General features: G+C 41.2%; 1 long non-coding RNA gene across 1 annotated transcript; it reads left to right on the top strand.

Annotated features, from left to right (window-relative positions):
• The first annotated feature begins 5,011 nt into the window (after nt 1–5,011).
• Nucleotides 5,012–7,243, top strand: LOC115932891 (uncharacterized). The gene is made up of 2 exons (XR_004069002.3): nt 5,012–5,147; nt 6,722–7,243. It is a non-coding gene; the product is annotated as an uncharacterized lncRNA (long non-coding RNA).
• The last annotated feature ends 1,240 nt before the right edge of the window (nt 7,244–8,483 follow it).

The raw sequence follows: 8,483 nt of genomic DNA, 5'->3' as shown, positions 1-8,483 counted from the left end.
CACTGAGCAAAGCACTTAAAGGCTCAAGGTTGCCAGGAAGGAAGAGGATCCTGTTATGTATGGAAGGCACATGCTAATAGTGCCAGCAGTGTCGAGTGGGGACCAGTGGCCCTCAGCAAGCTGGCTGTAGCCAGTTCTCAAGGCAGTAAGTAAAGAAGCAGAATTGGCAGAATAATGTTCGTCTTCTTGAGTATAATGAGCATGATGATGACTACGTTGTTGATGTTGATGATGATGATGATGATGACAGAGCTTGTATTTTGTCAATGGTGTTCAAAGTTTTAATTTGATAATATTTTACTGGGATTGTATTTTACAAAAGCAACTTCCATACAGACTGGAAATAAAAATAATAATAAAACCTAAAACATACAAACATCTTGTTCGTTACCACAGATACTCTGAGAAGCACAGTGTGAGAGGCGTGTCCTTGTGGGCACAGAGGCAGTGAGTTCTTCTGATCAGATGCTCCCTGGCCCCAGGGTTGCTGCAGGGGGAATGCCAGCAAAGGACGGACAGAGAAACAAGCAGAAGGTGGCTTTCTCTCAGGTGATCCTGTGAGAAAGAGAAAAGGAATTCTGAATGGTGACTCCTGCGTGTTCAGGAAAATCCATCAGAATAAAAGCCCATCAGTGACCAAGGGGATCTTCTTTTTCCTGGCTTGTCCAATCATGTCTTTGTAAAATTGCTCTCTGCCCTTGCTGTGAAACAGTGAAGTGAAGACCCAGATGTGCCTGGAGATCGGGTTACTCTTCTCAGCATCCCCTCCCACCCGCTATACACGTCTATCCTCCGAAAGATTGATACCGGATGTCGTTTGGGGGAAAATGCATGAACGAGTTTACATTTGTGGCCTTAAGGCACTGGCAGAGTAGGTGTTCCCCACGCGTTTGTTAAAGAGAATCTTGTGTTTTTGTAAAAACAAGAAAAACCACCACTCTCAATGTGCCCGCCTCAATTTCCTTGCACTGCATAAGGGTTCAGCTAAAATAGAAGTAGGATAATGTTTCCAAACTAAACTAAGGAAGCTGATAAATTTGATCTTGGTGAACAAGAGGGAAGTCTTCAGTTCTTACAATAGAATCTTCCTCCGGGCCCTGAGATTGGAGTAATCTCCATGCTTTGTCACAGGATTAGATGTGAAATCACATTATTTTCTTCCTTCAAAGTTTCCAAGCATCTTAGTTCTCACTTTTATTACCTGCTCTTATCAATCAAGAAATATTACAATGCTTTCCACATTTTTCTTTCATGCTGTGACTTTATTTAAAACAGGGAGCTTTTTATACACCTGGAAACTGTCTAGCAAAGGGTAGACAGTTCAGAAGACACACACACACAATTTGGGTAGTAGCGGCTCTGATTTCTAGAAATACAAAGAAAACTGTACACACAAAGAGATCCTTATGGCTGGTTCCTTCCATTCATGAGAGGATAAAGTTAATGAGCGCAAGGTCAGGGGATCAATCACCATATGAACCACTTAAGTCTGGGCTGGGGCAGAACTCTGTCCCCCAGCAAGAAGCTGCACCCTGTCATCGCCGTCTTGTAAATGTCAGGCACCAGTCTCAAATGGAACTAGAACAGAAAATGTAGACAGTGTCAAAGTTTCCAACCAACGACTGCAAAACAGCTAGAAAATCATAACCTTCATCATCATACTTCCTCACAATTATAAGATGTTTTGGCATGTAAAATATGTTTGTACATATTTCTTTATTCTCTTTCAAATATTGTTGATCCCATCAGCCACCTAAGGAAGTAAGTGATGTGCTGTTTAATTTTAGAGATGAAGAAATTGAGACAAAAAAATGTTACTCAAGCAATGAGTGGCAGATCCAGGACTCCAGCCAGATGTTGACAAATACTGCCTGAAAACCAAAATTTAGCAACAAGGAAAAGGTGAAATTTTCTTTGTACATAAAAGATGAACGTTTCTCTTTTGTACAGTTATACCAAAAGGCAGGGGTATACCATTATCACAGAACTTAAGAGCAAAATAAAGTTGAAATAAGTCCTTCACACTACGTGAACATTGTGTCAGGCAGTGATTGACTGGGAGGGTTGTAGCTCTGGGCTTAGAAGGAATGTGAATTCTGCTTTTCCACAAGCAGATAAGAGCATCTGTGGCTGCTCTGCTTGGCATCACAGAACCTCAGGACCTGAAAGAGAAGGAGCTGGAGAACTTGTCCTTCTTAGCTGCTTCTCCCTGTAGAAGAAATGAGAGTTCTATTTCTAATATCCCCGTTCTCTAGAAGCCAACTTTGAGTCAGGGTTTGGCATAAAGATATTTATTAGGGATCAACACCTGTGGGAAAAAGCAGGAAGGAATAGAACTGGGCCGGGAAAAAGGCAACTCCATTGTGCAGGCCAAAAGGAGCCATGGCTAGTCCCACAGGAGCTCCAGAAAGGAGTATTGCCCCTGGCCAAGGTCCCCATTGTTCAGAATGCCTGGGCCTTTACCCCAACCTTGTTCTCCTGGCCTTGGGTTGCCCTGGGAAAGTTGTAACCCCAGGCCAGGTGGCTCTCCTCAGCTGAGGGCAGACCTTACAGGAGCAGAGAGCTGGGGTCCTTGGCTGACCCCCTTCACTGGGTGTGGCAGCAAGCCCTCCCTGGGGGTGGGATCTAGACAGTGTATCTATAGGTGTAATTGGATCCACCCCATTGGTGAGGGACAACAGAGGTATACAGCAAGGAAATATCCAAATTCATCTAGGAATGGCCCATAAATACCAAACTAAGTTAATTCACAGAAAGATAAAATCTAGATGCAGAAACCCAGAGAAACAAACAAGAATAGTCACAAAGATTTAGTAGCCTCAGATGAAAGGCCAGGAAATTAGAGCTGTAGCCAAGCCTTCTTGACTATGGTAGCCAGAAAGAGGTGCCACATAGACACTCCCAGCTTATTCTCAGTACAAAGACAGAAACATATTTGTGAAAATAAGCCTAATTTCTAAGCCCAGCTTTCACTGGGGCTAAAACTGTCAATATGCTTCCTGCTGTAATTGGGACTATCTAGGACCACAGGGGCTAAACCTCATAAAGGAAGGCCTAGATCAAACTTGTCCAACCTGTAGCCCAGAATGACTTGGAATGTGGCCTAACACCAATTTGTAAACTTTCTTAAAACATTATGAGATACTTTTTTTTTTCTTTTTTTAGACGGAGTCTTGCTCTGTTGCCAGGCTGGAGTGCAGTGGTGCCATCACAACTCACGGTAACCTCCGTCTCCCGGGTTTAAGCAATTGCCCTGCCTCAGCCTCCCAAGTAGCTGGGATTACAGGCATGCGCCACCACACCTGGCTAATGTTTTGTATTTTAGTAGAGACGGGGTTTCACCATGTTGGTCAAGATGGTCTCGATGTCCTGACCTCATGATCCGCCCGCCTCGGCCTCCCAAAGTGCTGGGATTACAGGCATGAGCCACCAAGCCCAGCCACATTATGAGATTCTTTTGCAGTTTTTTTTTTTTTTTTTAGCTTGTGAGCTATTGTTAGTGGTGGTGTATTTTATGGGTAGCCCAAGGCAATTCTTCTTCCAGCGTGGCCCAGGGAAGCCAAAAGATTGGACACCCCTGGCCTACATGATAGAACCTGGAGAACACCAGGCTAAAGTGGAACCTGATGTTTTCTCTAAACCAGTAGAGAAGACCACTATCACACTCTCCTGCTGTGTCTAAAGCCTCCTGACTTCACCATGCACATTCATGGTGTGTTCCATCTTTCAATGAAATAACAAATTATGTTTTTCCTACTGTACAAAAGAGAATCACATCAGGTTCTAGATGTGTATTTATTACAAGGTTTTTTTCACAGATTGCAACAAGTAGAATGTGCAATGCTTGGTAAGTTTCTGTGAGAGACCTCTGCCCATTGTGACATCAGCTTGCTATTTAATGTCATTTATAAAGAAAAAGTAGAATCCACCCACGGAACACACACAAAATAAGGTCACCATATTGAGCTTCACTACAGTCTAATTTGTCCTTATTATGGTCTCTATCATTTCTGTCCTCAGAGAAATTGCAAATGGGTTCAAAATTTCCTCCATCCCCTTCATGAAAACCACGCCATGCTGGGGAAAATCCCAGGCCCACTATTCTACCCACTGATTAAGGAAGCAGAGAATCTAGATTATTTAGGTTTTGTGAGAATTCACTTCACTAGCTCAAAGAGGACTGGAAACACACAAATGTAAAAGCTGACATGGAGGTGAGAAAAGGTCAATGCACCTCTACATTGTTTCAAGCAAAAGATAAACGGTCAAAGAAATAACACCTTTAACAGGTCTCTTGGTTTCTTTGGATCCTGAAATTTCAACACTTTGCTAATTTGAAAAAATAAATACATAAATTTATGCCTACTTTGTACTAATGGGTCACTCTGGGTTTTGTAATCATATATGAATCCATACAGCACAGGCAAACAGAAAATGTGCTGCCATGGCATGGCCACTCATCATATGCCCTTCAAAATGCATCAGTTCACTTGGTAGGTGTCCTTGAGAAAGGGTTTCATTTTAGTTGTTCCAATTGTCTATTAATCAAACTTTCGATTCTTGCTTACTTTTTAAGTAAAATTTTTCTACAGAAAATCCATATGCCAACAGCCTTATACACACATACTGTTCATCCAGGTTATTTATATTCAGCTAACTGATAGAGAGTACCTTCTATGAACTAAGTACCGTGACAAGTGCTTTATAGGCATCAATATGAGGACTCACCAATGAGACCTCATTTTGCAACAAATAAAAAAAAATGAAGATGAACCTGCCTCATGAAATCTTAGTTCATTGTGATACCCCCTTATTCATACACATGAGGCTTAGATCATAACAGTACATGTTGGTCTGTGTTTTTACTAGTCTCAGAAATACCTTCTTCCATTGCAGAATCCTACAGTTCTCTTCTATTTGCAGTCCTCTCCCTTTGCCATAACAACTGCCAGCACATGTGGTTGCCATGGCGAGCAGAGGAGGCATTATTAAGAAAGATAAGAGCTAAGACCTTACCTTATAATTCAACCTTGGTAGTTTATTTTTTCTCTTGAGTTCTTCATATTTTATGACCTACTTCATTTGCCCGTGAACTCCAAATGGTTTCCAGATGCATCTGGACTTTATCAGATATCTGGGCAACAAAGGTACTCTTTGGCTCTTTCCTGGTATTCAGCAGCAATAGAGAAAACAAGCACCAATACTACAGAATCTCTAGGCTAATTAAGAAAATGGGATGTAAAATTATTCTAAGACAAAAGAGCTAGACTGGCTCTCTAAAAGGTTAGAAAAGAGTTTAATAATGGAAAAACAAATAAGAAAACTACATGTATTAATAAAGATTTAACTCCAGATTTAAATAAGGAAATCCAAATTGCTCCCCAAATTCCAATGAAAAGCACTCTGACCATTTGAATATGTCAGTTGTCAGCTCTCTTAATGAAATAAAATAGCAACCATACAACAAGGCTGGTTACTGTAGCATCCGCCTTACTGGTAAGAAAACTCCAGTTCAGAATAATCAAATTCCTTGCCCAAGATTGTCCCAGGTAACAAACAACAGACACAGCTCCTTTGACCTTGAGTCTGGCACACTTTACAGCATTTTATGCTGCCTCAGCAGTATTTTTCTTCATAGATTAATTATTTCCATTTGGTACAAGGTGGTCTTTTCCCAGTTTGAGTGGCATGAACAATATTTTCTGTTGCAAAACCATCCCTGGGGATGCTTCCTCATTGCGGAGCTGTGATATTGCACTCCCCATCCAAGCCCCTCTGAGTGCAGCCAGAAGGCACCCTTAGCCTTCCACACTTCGCTGAAAGTGAGAAGTTGTTCTTAGGTTTGCTGCACATCATAAACACCTGTGAAGGTCTAAAAATGGCGACTTCTTAGTCCTAACCACTGAGATTAAAATTTAATTGGTCCAGAGTGTAACTTGGGCCTCAGGCACCCTAAAAGCTCCCCAGGTAATTTTATTATGAGGCAAAGTTATAGAACCACAGATCTAAAACTTTAAAGGCACCTTAGGTTCTGTAATAGGTACCTTTATACTGAGCAATGCATTAGAATCACTTGGACAGACAGTAAAATACATATTTCCAGGTCCCATCCTGGAAATACAGGGGTAGGAATCATGGGTAGAAATCCCATGATTCTGATGTAGTCAACAGTTGGTATTTTGCAAACTGCTGATTTTGGACTCCTAAAACATGGACAGATTAGAGAAATGGACTATTGCAAACTTTGGGAATCACCGGAATCCTCTTTTAACTACCAGAGCCTCTAAGGAGGCTTATTTCTGAAACTTAGTACCAATTATACGTCCTTCAGTCATCACGATTTAGCAACTCTTACAGAAAGAGAACAGAAAAGAAGAAGATGAGTCCAGGCTCAGACAGGTGCACAGAGTCGGTGCTGGGGAGGTGAGGGGGCACCTGATGGCTCTTGTTTTTCTAACGAAATGAGAGGCAATGCCATCTGTGGGCAGCGTGTGAGGGGAGTGGTGCAGAGGGGAATTATGGGTGATGAGCTTGAATAGAAAAACGAAGATCTAAAATAATTAGCGCAGAGAGTGGGATAATGAGCTTAGTAGAGGAAAACCGGTAGGATTTCTTAGAATTTTTGAGTGAGAATTGAAATTCTTAATTATGAATGTATGAAGATGATATTATACTCTTTTGTCTTTTTCTAAACATTCTATACTGGTGTTCACCTTCACAGATAAAGGCATGAAGACTATATGTGAATCTAACCAAGATTAGTGTTTTGAAAAACAAATGGAAGGAAACAACAAGCATGCAAGAGAAATGACGGTCTTTCTAAAGGGAAAGTTAGTTTCAAAAGATGTAGTAGATTGAACTATTGCTTCTTCCTGTTCACTCTGCTTTCTTGTAAAAGAATTATATACAGTTGCACCATGCACGGGATTTGTAGTGTCTCCCATTGGAGAAGTATGTATCCTCACCCAGATGACATCAAGCTTGTTTGTGTGACTTGCTTTGGCCAATGGCATGTAAGTGAATGTGGCATGTATCACATCTAAGCCAAAGCATTGAGAGTCGTGTTTTGCCAGCCATATCATTTGCTTTTCCACCCTTTGTGAAACAGTTGAGTTTCTACTCACACTGCTTCTGATCCTTTAAGCCAGAAGATCAAAGCTATCTTCATCCAACGTGGAGTAGCTGATAAGGCAAGCTACAGTTGGCCCAGCACTGTTTGGGGTAATAAAGGTGAACCTCCTGATTTGCTTTGGGGCTATTGTTATTTCAACTTTGTTTCCACTTACCCAAAACTTCTTATTCCATTAGCCCCTCCTAACTCAGTCTTTTACCCTTTGGACTTGATGTTAGTATTTTGTACCTTGCTGCTTGAGCTTGACTCTTGGCTCCAATGAATCCCTCAGGGACTTTTCTGGAAATTTTCCTGGCCTTCTCTTCTTCCAACCTGTCCAGCTATTCCTGCACTGTCTGGACCCACAAGCTCAGAGAAAGGGCAGATTTGAACAGTTCCTGTTTTGAGGAATGCTCAAGGGGGACTGATTGTTCCTGATTGCGAAGGCTACGTAGTAGGATGTGCCTCCTCAATTTAACTAGACACAGAAGATGATACTCAGGGCCCTTAAGGAGGTCATTCCAATCTGGAGAAGCTGGTTCTAATGAGATCCAGTAGCCAAGAAAGAAACTTGTATCAGCCAATTCAAGTGGCTTCTGCCACAAACATAGCGTAGATTTTCCTTGAAAATCTAGGTGCATTGTTTTCTAAAGGTCTTCTTTTGAGCTCAAGACATTCAGGCTGTACTATTATGCATATAGCTTAGAAATATGATTTTAAAATAAATTAAAGCCTAAATATTGTTGGAGATATGAGAAGTGTTGCAGACTGAGTTGTTGTAAAAGGTGTTGCAAACAAATTGTATCCTTTGAAGTCCTAACCCCTGATGCGACAGTGTTTGCAGATGGGGCCTTGGGGAAATAAGTAGGTTTAGATGAGGTCCTGGGCTCTGGTCCAATGGAAGAAACACCCGAACATTTTCTCTCTCTCTGTGTGTGTGTGTGTGTGTGTGTGTGCCTGCATGCACCAAGGATGTCACAAAAAGGTGCCCATCTACAAAACAAGAAGGAGGCCCTGACAGAGAACAAATTGGCTAGCAACTCGATCTTGAATTTCCCAGCCTCTGGAAGTGTGAGAAATGAATTTCTGTTGTTTAAGCCACCCAGTGTATAGTATTTTGGTATGGTGACCCAAGCCGACTAACACAAAAGGTAAAAAGAAAAAAATGTGTTTTCTATGATAAATCTGACTCAATTTTCAATATTCCCATTTACTAGAATTTTGTGAAAATCTTTTGGTTTACAATATTTCCTATTTAGGAAACAGTATACCTAAGCTCAGTCATATTTTACTGCCTTCATTCATCACCTGTCCTTAATGAAAAAGAAATTTAAGTAAGTGAATGATGAGATGGATCAAATTATTCTCTAGA

This window comes from Gorilla gorilla, chromosome 12, assembly GCF_029281585.2.
Source record: "Gorilla gorilla gorilla isolate KB3781 chromosome 12, NHGRI_mGorGor1-v2.1_pri, whole genome shotgun sequence".
NCBI lineage: Eukaryota > Metazoa > Chordata > Mammalia > Primates > Hominidae > Gorilla > Gorilla gorilla.
Note: the sequence above shows the minus strand (reverse complement) of the source record. Positions and strands in the feature narration are given on the sequence as shown.